The sequence below is a fragment of the Vombatus ursinus genome, unplaced genomic scaffold (genome assembly GCF_900497805.2).
Source record: "Vombatus ursinus unplaced genomic scaffold, bare-nosed wombat genome assembly UNPS02014798.1, whole genome shotgun sequence".
Lineage (NCBI taxonomy): Eukaryota > Metazoa > Chordata > Mammalia > Diprotodontia > Vombatidae > Vombatus > Vombatus ursinus.
In genome coordinates, this window is record NW_020954576.1 from 13,107,375 (window position 1) to 13,120,151 (window position 12,777).

At 36.8% G+C, this 12,777-nt stretch overlaps 1 pseudogene; it reads right to left on the reverse strand.

Annotated features, from left to right (window-relative positions):
* Positions 1-12,142: 12,142 nt before the first annotated feature.
* On the reverse strand, positions 12,143-12,393 carry LOC114050157 (annotated as a pseudogene).
* Positions 12,394-12,777: the final 384 nt, after the last annotated feature.

Sequence of the window (12,777 nt, forward strand, 5' to 3'; positions counted from 1 at the left end):
TTGTGGAGTCAGAGTCTGGGAGCAATTAGTTCAAGATCTCACAGGTCATGGGAAATTCCACATGATGTTATAGTCCAGTTTGGGTTTGATGGATGGCTGATGTGGAGTAGAGATAAAGATTAGTAGAACTCAAAAAGGAAAAGAAATGTGAAGTCAGATCGTTCACCTGGGTATTAAACTTCTCAAAAATTGTAGACGATAGGGTAAAGTGAAAACATACAAACTGCAATGAGAACTGATGGGTAAAAGACAATGGTGAAAAACATTTAAAATGGTTAAAATAAATAAAAAGACAGTATATACTTCTAATGAGAAGAAGGAGATTTGATGGTACTGTATCAATGGTGGGAAAATTGCACTGGGGATCTAAGAAGTAGGTTAGGCATAAACTATTCTAAAGCATAAAAAAAACTTAAAAAAGAGAGTATGTTATTTTAAAGTATTATTTTCAGTCATCATTTTAAGGTTAGTGGTTTTATCAGCTGGGCTAAAACTATTCTATCCCCATAGTTAATTCTCCAATCCATTGCCACATTAACTTTTCACACAGTATGATGTTAGACAAGTCACTTAACCTCCTTGTCCCTCAGTTTCTTCACCTGTAAAATGAGCTGGAGAAGGAAGTGGCAAATTACTCCAATATCTTTGCCAAGAAAACCTCAGATGGGGTCAAGAACAGTCAGACACAACTGAATCAAATGAACAACAACAATAACTCAGTAGAAAGAACACTGAGCAAAAAGTCAGGAAATAGTTTCTGGTCCTGGCTCTTCCATTAAATACTTATGTGACCTTAGTAAAGTTACTTAATCTCTCAGGGCCTTAGAGTCATTTGTAAAATGACTTCTAAGGTTTCTTTCCCCTCTAAAAGTCTATTATTCTGTGGTCTCCATTCCAGGCGAGTTTTATTAATGTGTGTATCCTAGAACTCACCAAAATTCTTCTGGGGCTTCTAGTGAGAACAAGTAGCATGTGCTAGGTAATAATAATATTCCACGTGTAAACTTTAATGCAGAGGTTTTTAAAATGTGTGTGTGTGTGTGTGTGTGTGTGTGTGTATGTGTGTTTGATACATTTGGCAGTTGGGTGAAGCCTATGGTCCTCTTCTCAGGATGGTGTTCTTAAATAATTGAAGGAAATGCTAAATTTCAGTTAGAGGTTAATGAAAATAAACATATAAAATTTATTTTTCCCCATCTAGCTTCACAGATCCTCTGAAATCACATCCCTGGTCCCTAGATGAAGAATTCTTGCTTTAATGGACTTTTCAGAGCACTCTTTCAGATACTTACTTCCATATGATGGGCAAGTCCATTCCCCCACCCCCCAAATTCTCCTTTTGACACATTAACCTTGTTCTCATGAAAGACTCTCCTAACCTTAGCTGCCTGTTTTGTTTAAGTAGCAAAACCATCTGGGATGATGCCAGAATTTTAAAAGGCTTTTGATAATCAACATTTAGGTATATACTTTGCTTTTGTCAGCAGCAACATTTTGCTTTAAGAAGAGCATTTCTACCTTCCCTCCCACAAACAGAGCACTGGGGGAAAGAAAAAAACTGCTCTCTTCCCTTAACCATCTCAGATGTTATACTCCGTGCACTTGAACGTGAATCTGTTTTATTTTAGAGATTGTAGGTGAAGGTTGTGGAAGCCGAAGGATAGTCTCATATGGATGATCACAACCTTTTTGTCACTGCTATGGGGAATTTTGATGGGAGTTTGCTTAACTTAGCTTTTGATTTGCGGACATAATAAGTGGTTCTAACATTCTTTCTTCAGTCAACATCGTGGGCCGAGATACTGGCAATACCCTAGCCTGGTGAATTCAGTAGGTTGTGAACTGAGTTGTGAAATAATACACCAGAACAAGATTGTTGAAAGGTGCTTATTTCTTTTCCTTGAATTTTCAAAGAAAAATTTGCTTGATCAGAAAGATGGTTAAATTCAGTCATCCAAAACCTTTTAGGTACATTTTAAAATGTATGGGAAGGCTGAATCTATCTTTCTTATTCTGCATGGTATTGCACTATCTGCCATTTCAGCTTTGGAAATGAATTCCTGTTGTCCAAGAAGGCATAACCAATTCCCATAATTGATACCTCTGACACATTTCTTTTAGAGAGATTTTAAGTATAAAACTGTGCAGCAGTTAGAGCCAACATGACATTTTAACTAATTGTCCTCAATCAGTGGCAGATTGAGGGAAGAAAATGAGTATTTTTCTCAATAAGCATGAAGCATTTTTAAAAGGCAGGCAATATGGCCCATATGTCAGAACATAAAAGCATAACTAATACCACAGTGCATCAGACCAGGCATTTGGGAGACAGTGTGATGCAATGGAAGGTGTGCTGGTGTTAAAGTAAAAGATGGGTTCAAATACTGAGTCTTCTATTTTTTTTACCTGTGTGACCTTGTGCACAATATTTAACCTTTCTGTGCCTTAGCTTACTCATCTGTAAAATAAGGAGGTTAGACTGGGTGTCTTCTAAAGTCCTTTCTACCTCTAAATCAATCATTTTGTGACTAGATTAATGCTCCAGATAGCCCAGCATTTCATCTCTGACAGTGCCACCAGGGGATATTTTATGAGAGAGCCTAGTAGTTGCCTTCTGTGAAATAAATATAAAAAAGCTGTTGTTCATCCTTCATTCTCGAAGAGGACCAATGCCATCAGGAGGGTGATATATTGCTTTGGAAATGAATTGGATTTAAGAGAGGTAGAGCTGTGGAAAGTCATCAGCCTCACTCTTTCTCCCAGAGTCATCAGAGTACAGTAGCAAGACATAGGTCAAGACAACTGGCTATGGTCCTGGATGCAGTGGGAGACCTGGGTCTTTTTAAGCTAAGGGCTTTTCCAGGTCTCAACTTGTCTGAGACAATACCCATTCAGCAATTAGTGGTTAGGAGAATTGAGGCAAAAGATGGCCTAGTTAGCCTTCACAAAATCAGTCTGGGAAGGGAAGATCCTTCCTCCCTTTCCTCCTCCTCTTCCTCTTCCTCTACAACAAAAAGTAAGATATATGTCAATCACCACAGTTTGTTCACTATGAACATCTAGAACATCTAGAACATCTAGAAGACTATATAAGGCAACCCAGAGCCGAGAGTTCAAGAGCCTGGTAATAGCAATTCCTCACTTCCTGTCTCCCAGTCCTGTTTCCAGTTTAATCCTGATAGCCATTATCAAAGGAAGTAGACTTTGTGGAGAAAGTACCCACCATATCCATCAGCACTAATTGCTGACCAGTTGCCACTGATGGAAGGTTAACCAAACAACTCAGCCACTGCAATGCCACCCAGACCACCAACCCTATTAGCAGCCTAGCTCCTAAAGCCACTATCCTTGCAACTGCCTCTACGGGTGCTGAAGTCCCTACCTCATCAGCAGCCATAGGTATTGAAGAATCAGAAAACAAAGTTCTTGCTGTTAAAGTCCTTGGCTCTTTCACATGGTTTGCCATCAGAAATTGTTATAATTTGACCAATGGCATTAACATTAAAGAAGATGGGTCATCATCTTCTTTGGTACTAAGGACCACTAAGGGGTCTTTCTACCTGACTTTTGTGTATTTTCTCCCTTTATTAGAGTGTGAGTTCTTAGAAAGCAAGGACTGTATTGATTTACTCTTTGTATACCCAACTGTTAGCACCAAGATTTTCCATTGCCTTTTTCCTAGACCAATCAAAATATAATTAGTTATTCTATAATTGGTACAATGGTGCTGTTAAAGTCAAAGTATATAATGATCCCTATGGGTATATATTGACTTAGAAAACCACAGATTAACATTATCTATTTTCTATTATGTCTTTTATTTATTTTGTTAAATATTTTTCAACTACATTTTAATCTGATTTGGGCTTTCCTTAGGTGTGTTAATGGACGGTCTATTTTAAAAGACTAGATACAAATGCAGTCTAAACCTGACCCGTCTATTGATTTACTGTTCCTTACATAAAATGTCTGACTTTTATTTACCTTATTTGCAAGAATGGATAAATAATTTCTCTTTTGAGGTAAAAGTACAGTTGGGTCATAAACATAAATGAAATGGTTAACTGGCATAGATTAAGTCCTACTGATTAGTAGGATTAATCTTCCCAATAACAACCAAAGTTGTTTTTTGTCATTGTGGTTGCAAGAAAGATTTCCTATAGATCAAATAATCAGTAAAAATTTTTAACCCCCTATCATATTCAAGAGACTGTTTGAGGCAGTGGAGATACAAAGACAAAAATGAAATATTCCCCTCCTTCAAGGATCCTACATCCTATAGGGACAGACACTAGAAAAATATACACAATATATAAAAAAGTAAATATAAGGTCATTTTAGTTAAGGGGGGTCACTAGCAGATGTGGGGATTAGGTGAAGAAGGCATGGAATGGTTGTGATCAACACAGGTTAAAGGAAGAACATCTTTTTTAAAGATAGTATTTTATTTTACTTTTTTTTCCAATTACATGTCAAGACAATTTTTAGCATTCATTTTTACAAAATTTCGAGATGCAAATTTTTCTTTCTCCCTTCTTCCTAACATGGTAGGCAATTTGATACAGGTTATACATGCGCTGTCATGTAAAACATATTTCTGTATTAGTCATAGTTATGGAAGAAGAAACAGATCAAAAGAAAAAAAAAAGCCATGAAAAAGAAGAAAGTAAGTGAAAAAAAGTATGAATTGATCTGCATTTGAAGTCCATCAGTTCCTTGTCTGGATGTGGACAGCATTTTCCTGGGTGAGGCCTTTGTACTTGTCTTGGATCATTGTGCTACTGAGAAGAGCTGAGTCATTCATAGTTGATCATCACACAATGTTGCTGATACTGTGTACAGTATTTTCCTGCTCTGCTCATTTCACTTTGCATCAGTTTGTACAAGTCTTTCCAGATTTTTCTGAAATCTACCTGTTCATCATTTCTTATTGGACAGTAGTATACCATTACATTCATATACCACAGCTTGTTCAGTCATTCCCTAATTGATGGGTATCCTCTCAATTTTCAATATTTTGCCACCATGAAAAGGGCTACTATAAATATTTTTGCCCATGTGGGTCCTTTTCCCTTTTTAATGATCTCTTTGGGATACAGACTTAGTAGTGATATTGCTGGATCAAAGGGTATGCACAGTTTGGTTGCCCTTTGTGAATAGTTCTAAATTGCTCTCTAGAATGGTTGGATCAGTTCATAACTCCATCAACAATGCATTAGTGTCCTAATTTTCACACATCCTCTCCAACATTTATCATTTTCCTTTTTTGTCTTATTAGCCAATGTGATAGGTGTGAGGTGATATCTCAGAGTTGTTTTAAGTTGCATTTCTCTAATCAAAAGTGATTTAGAGTGCTTCTTCATGTGTCCATAGGTAGCTTTGATTTCTTCTGAAAACTGCCTATTCACATCCTTTGACCATTTATCAATTAGGGAATGACTTCTATTCTTATAGATTTGACTCAACTTTCTATATATTTGAGAAATGAGATCTTTTTCAGAGACACTTGCTGTAAAGATTGTTTCCCAGTTTTCTGCTTTCCTTCTAATCTTAGTTGAATTGGTTTCCTGTGTATGAAAGCTTTTTAATTTATTATAATCAAAATTATCTATTTTACATTTTGTAATACTCTATATCTCTTGTACGATCATGAATTCTTCCCTTCTCCATAGATCTGACAGGCAGACTATTCCTTGCTCTTCTAATTTATTTATGATATCACCCTTTATGTCTAAATCATGTATCCATTTTGATCTTATCTTGATATATGGTGTGAGATGTTGGTCTATGCCTAGTTTCTGCCAAACTGTTTTCCAGTTTTCCCAGTAGTTTTTGTCAAATAGTAGGAGTAACTTCTATTAAACTAACCAAATTGTATTTATAACACATTCTCTTCACTTGCCCACTCTTCACTCTCCCACTCCCACTCTTAGAATCTAAAGAAGTGAGATCTCCCGTAGTTCTCCCCTCAAAGAAGGAGGAAGACATATAGATTCATGAGACCTGGAGTAGACTAGAAATGGGATTAAATCCTTCTGTATTAGAGGAACAAAGTCTTCAGGACTGACTGAGTTGTTGATGGTATCACAAAAAAAAATTAATAGAATATAAGCTCCTTGAGGGAAGGTACTATTTTATCTTCATCTTCATAGTTTCAGCATCAAGCACAGTACCTGGTAGATAGAAGGTGCTCACTGAATGGAGTTATATTGATTTGAATTGACTTAGAAGTTGATTATTGATCCAATTCAATAATTTAATAATTCGATAATTTAAAGGTACTATCATTTATACACATTGTTTAGAAATTGTTACTATGTATGACATGGTTAATTTGATTTAAGGTTTTGTGCATATTTTAACATACATAATATGTATTGTTTGTCATAAATAACATGCATCATAAGTTTGTGTAAGGGAGCATGGGGGTAGGAGTTATATATACATTTATTAGTTCTTGTCAGGCTTGAAGATTATAACCCGAGTTTTAGATGTGAACATCTGATATCAAATATTTGCAGTAGTTTGCTGGCAAATGTTTAACAACTATCTCTCTGAAAAACAGGACAAACCTTCTAGTTTAATCTGCATTATTAACATTTTCTCCATCACTTTATTCAGTTTAAGTCAACAGAGCAGTAAGTTAAACCTGGATTTGTAGTGTTTGTTGATTTCCAAGGTATAAATGCTCAGACTGAAAATTTAACAATCTGCTCTCTGAGCTGGTATGAACCAGCTCTAACACATTCATGGATATTTGTGGTTACCTTGGAAATGATTCCCTTTTGTCTTATGCCGACTCATGGGAGAATGCCTGCTGAGCTTAATAGATGTTTATTTTTAAGGTTAATGTTCCCAGATAAGAAAGTGAATTCTGTGAGTCAGGTTGCTTCCTGCATTCTACATCCTGTGTTCCCTTGTCAAAGCTAAACATTTCTCATGCAAATGCTCATTGCATTAATCCTTGGAACCAGATTCTGATCTATCTGTATTTAAGCTCCTTTGGGACATAGGTGGGGCTGTTTTTTTTGGGCAGGGGGGAAGGAGGTGGGGAGAGCACTATTTCTTTTTTCTCTCTCAGGTTGGTGTCTGACTCAGGCAATTATAATTTTAGATTCCGTAAAATTATCTCCAAAAACATTTCAGAGCTGAAACCAAATATTTTGACTCAATCATTCATTGTCTGTTAAATACCATCATTTTATTTTTATTGAGATTTCAGCATACGACCATAATATCTTGAACAGCCCCCAAATGTTGGAGATATATCAGTTTGGGGGTTTATATATTAATTTTAAAAAGACCTGAAAAGAAAACTTACTGAAAGTATACTTCTAAGTCTATAAGTTTTGAAAATGAGTTCAGTACTATTATTTTTAAAATGGCATATTTTACCCCAAATACAAGGGCTTCTTCTTGACAAAAATTTGATACCTTTTACTTTTCTGTCATCTTAATTTCCAAGTATGTTCCGTCTTCCTCGTTTTCCTCCCCCCAGATAGTGATCCCTTTTAACTAACAACCTGAAAAAATAGAGGAAAAAAAGCAAATCAACAAAATTTTGACAGCATGTCAAACTACACTCCTAGTCCCCCATCTTTGTAAAGAAGGGAGAAAGATGAATTCTGATATCTCTTTTTCAGTATCACTCGGTAATTATTATTATACAGCATTAATTTTTTTCCTGTTCTTAACATTTGCACTATTGTAGTTATGTGTTTTATATTCCTGGTTCTCTTTCTTTGAGTCTGAATCAGTTCATGTAACTCTACCAATGTTTCTCCATAGTTTTCAGATTTATTATTTCTTATGGCACAGTAATATTCCATTATAGTCATGTAACATAAATTGTTGAGTCACTTTCATGTCCCCCAAAATATTCTGACAAACATTTTGGTATATGGGACCTTTCTTTCTATCTCTGATCTCCTTGGGTTATAACCTTAGCAGCTAGATCTTTCTTACTTTCTTAATGTAGTCACTTTCTTAACATAGTTCTTAGACCATGCTTATATAAACAATGAACGGACTTCAAGTAAAGAAAACCCATTCATTTCATCTGTCTTAAAGAGTAATGGAAATGTTTGCATTTTATATTAAGACAGAATGGGTAATATACGTAAAGAAGATATAGCTTAACATGAGTGTCTCTTCGGTGGCACGGTCTTGTTTAACACTGCAGGCAGACACAGATGGCTATGTTTGTTCAAGTTCTTGCTCAGGATTACTTCTTTGGGATCTCTGTTGACGTTCACATGGCCTAGTCAGTACTGATAAAAACATATACATTGTGATAATAATTCAGATTTGCCTGAAATTTTGAAATTTATAAAGCACATTCAACCTTATGAGATAGGCAACATAAATATTAGTATTATTTCCATTTTACAGATGAAGAGTCTGAGGTATAGAGAGGTTAAATGATTTGCCCAATGATACTCAGCTAGTAAGAGTCAGAATCAGTATTTGAACCCAGGTCTTGTCCTCCAGGTCCAATGGTCTTTCCCCTGGATCACCCCGTCTTTCATAGACTAGTAATAAGGCTCATAAAAAGAACTAGATTAATAGCTTAGACACGAAGTCTAAGCTTGATAAGTGGTTGTTTCTAGGATCACATGACTTACTAATCAAAGATGCTTAAATTCGATATCCCCTATCAGGTGTGAAAGATAGACAACAGGCCAACAACTTCTTATGAGTGTCATGTAAGGTAAGGGGTAGAGGACTAGTGGTAGTCTCAAAAGAAGTGATACTAGCATTGCAAAGCAATGGGGAGATGTGACTAACTCACCAATTTTTTTTTTTGGACTCCCACCAAACTTAGGGTTCCTGAGTCCTATCCTTTATTACTCACACGGTGTGGAACTGGCTGCAACTCAGTGTCTGGATAACCATTTGCATCCCTGCTGTACAATGGCATCTTGAAAGTGTTAAAAAAGAAAGTTGGTTGAGAGTGCTAAATCACTTCTGTGGTTGTTTAAGAAACTCGCTTCAAGGAAAATCATCAACATTATTAGATGGAATGGTAGAAAGTGCTGGACTGGTTCAAGACAAGGGCCCTGGGTTCAGATCTTCCTTCTAATACTTAATAACTGTGTCACTTTGGGCAAATCATTTAACCTTCTCTGCTCCTCCATCTTCTCATTTGTAAAATGAGAAAGTTGGCCTAGATGGCCTCTGAACTGTGTATCTATTATGATCCTAATATCTGTGAATAATTGAGAGTGTAAAACAATGGAAAAACCACTGGCTCCGAAGTGAAAGGACCTGGGTTCAAATCCTGCCATTGCCTGTGTGACTTTTGGCCAGTCACTTCCCCTAATCTTGATTTCAGTTTCTTTATCTCTAAAATAAAGGGATTGCCCCAGTTGACCTCTAGGACCCCTTTCAGTTCTAATTCTGTGATCTGAAATGGCTTGAATCATTTGGGTGTCAGAGGACAGAAGGGACAGCTCAAGACAGGGTGGCAATAATTACTGTATGATCCAGAATGTGTCTTTAAAAGACACACACACACACACACACACACACTTACATTATCCTTTAGGTAATTTCTTGGCTCCCACATATTTCTAAAAAGTAGAGAAATTAGAAATCCCATTCATGGTACTCAGTATGTTACCCAGGCAGGGTAACATATGCAGGAACAATGAAAAGCCTAGTCAATGGAACTGTGTTTGCCAATGAGATTCCTTTCTCTGCTGGTTTCATGTGTCTGATGAGCTATAGTTAAGCTTTTAACTTAATTGTTCTTTGATTGTTCTCAGGAGGGATATGTTTTGATATGAGAGCTTGGTTTTCTTAAGTCTAATTACAGTATAAAGACAACACATATACTCTCTCTTTGTAGGAAGGATGTGATGTTACTCCATGAGATGAGAAAGGGAGGAAACTCTTCAGAGCTGTTTATATCTGGACAACATCAGTTTAGGTTATTATTATTATTTAGTGTGACAGAGCCAAAGAGAGATTTTTTAGCCTCTACCTCCATGCACAATACATCAAGAACATTATTTCTGCTGTTGCTTTTGTTAACAACAATAATATAGTTTAAATTATACTAAGACTTTTGGAACACTGTACATTAAAATTGTGGTACAATTCCAGTTCTTAGGTTTTGTACAGCTAGGTTCTGATTAGTATAAATAATGAACTTCCTGAAATGGTCTCATTATTAGAATTTGTACTACTCAAAGTTACAATTATGTAAAATTTGGTAATTGGTTGTAGTTCAGTAGAAATGTGTACTGTAAATTATTCTCACTAATTGGGGCCTAATTGTAGATTTATCTATTCTCCATATTATTAAACTGAGAGATCCAGTAAGGCAGGTACGTGGTACAATGGACAGAGCACTGTACCTGGAGTCAGGAATCAATCAATCATAAATCAATATTTATTAAGCACCTATTACGTGCCCGGTACTGTGCTAAGAAAGTCCTTAGTTTAGATTTGGTCTCAGATACTTACGAGCTATGTGACCCAGGGCAAATCATTTAACTTCTGCCTTTCTCGGTTTCCTCAACGGTAAAATGGGGATAATAACAGCATTTACCTTGCAAGGTTGTTGTGAGGATAAAATGACATTATATTTGTAAAGCCCTTGGGACAGTGCCTAGTTACATAAATGCTTATTCTCTTTCCTCCTCCCTCCATGTACCACACATTCACACTTAACAATTTCCCAGTAACACAGATTCTTTAGGAAATACAAAGTAAGGTATAGACAGCTGCCTTTCTTTTAGAACCTTTGCATAATTCTAGATGGCACTCCATCTGTTAGGCGTAATGTTTAGTAGAACAACTTTTCTTTCTGTTAAGCCATTTGTCTAAGCTAGTTCACCATGTCTGTGTTCTTTATTGACTGGGCTGCATTGGCTGGTGCAGTACGTAGGGAGCCCATCTTCAAATCAAGAAGACCGTAGTTCAAATTCTGCTTCTGATACACACTGACCCTAAACCATTCAGTGCCTCTAGTATCTCTAGCTCTTAGCACAGTACCTGGAACATAGTAGACACTTACTAAAGCTTATTGACTGACTGAAATAGTCACCAAACATGATTCAATTCAGTAAATATTTTTCAAGCGCCAATTATGTGCCAGGCACTGTACCAAGCAATGGGGATACACATATGAAAAAGGAAGGCGGTCCCTGTATGAAAATGTATTTAGGGCATTTTCTTTGGGAACTCAATGAAGTTTGCCCTGTCACCTTCCTATTCCTGTGTGACAGCAGTGGAACAATTCAGCTCACTTTTGTCTCATGGAATTTGCTCCTTCGTGTCTGTGCTGGTGGCTGGGGCAGAGTTTCATCTTAAGTCCAATTAGAAGGAATAACACTATCCTTTCTCTCAGTTGTTTGCTTTTAGCCTTTTCTCAGGGATGTACTAGTAACTTGTAGCTCCTAAGCAATTCTGCTGTTTGGGCAGCACACAATTCAGCAAAGCAGTATGAAGAAAATGAATAGCAAGCCAAAACTAAAACATTTTGGAGAGATTCATTTTAGCAGCCTGATAACATTCCCTTCAAGCTAAAGTGTCTAGAGAGATGGAGAAATACAGCATTCAGTATGAACTTGAATCTTGGACATACTGAAAATTTTGCATTCAGTTCAATGAACCATTTTTAAAATACCTCTTTAACAGCTGCACTTCATAGCAATCAGTCAGTGAAACTCATTTATTAAGTACCTACTATGTGCCAAGAACTATGCTAAGCATTGAAGATACAAAGAAAAGCAAATTCATCTGCATGAGATTAGCGTATGTATGTGTGTGTGCTCGTGTGCATGCACATTTTCTTTCTGACTGTATACATAAAAAGAGGCAAAAGACAGTCCCTGCTCTCAAGGAGCTTACAGTCTAATGGGGGAGGGGAGACAACATGCAAAGAAATATATACAAAACAAGATATATTGAGGATAAATACGAAATAATCAGCAGAGGGAAGTCACTGGAATTAAGAAGGGTTGAGGAAACATTCTTGTAGAAGGAAGGATTTTTATTTCGGGCTTAAAGGAAGCCAAGGAGGTCAGTAATCAGAGTAAGAAGTACTAGAAAGGTAACAGGCGGCTAGGTTCTCCTTTTTCTGTATCAAATTTGTTTTATTCTTTATAGTTTCTAATTCATCTTGATTCAGTCATTAATGCTGCTTCCATCTGAAGGAGCATCCTTCTGTAAGTCTTGCCTTTCCTCCTGGAGGCTGATGATGTACTGGGGAGCATCCAACACAGAGAACCTCTGTTTGTGCATGGCTGAAGACAGTGGTGATTTCATAGCAGCCTGGGATCTTGACATCCATGGAGTAGGAGTTTGGACTTTGTATCAGGTGCTTCTTGTCTTTCCACTTTTCCTGGGAAGATATGGATGCAGAAAGTCTTTCATGAGAATCATGTTGGTGTGGGGAGTTCTTCTCTGTCGGAAAGGAAAAAGTCACAGTTAGGTTCTGAAGGGTTTTGAATGCCAAACAGAATATTTTATATTTGCTCCTGTATACTGTTGGGTGAAAGAATCCTAAGCCCATAGTTGTTACTACTTTTAAAAGTTTTATGGTTGTCCTTTTTTCTTATACTTCAGTGATTTGACTTTAAACCTACCCATTCTCCCCAAATTCAAAATGTCTTTTATAACAAAGAGAAACATTTAATCCAAACCAACCAAAATAATAACTATGTCCAAAGGGCATAGACCAAATTCTACATCCAGAGTCCTTGACTGTGATTCTGAGAGGAGGCAAATGTGTTTTCCATTCAGTTCTCTGGAACGAAGATTGTTCCC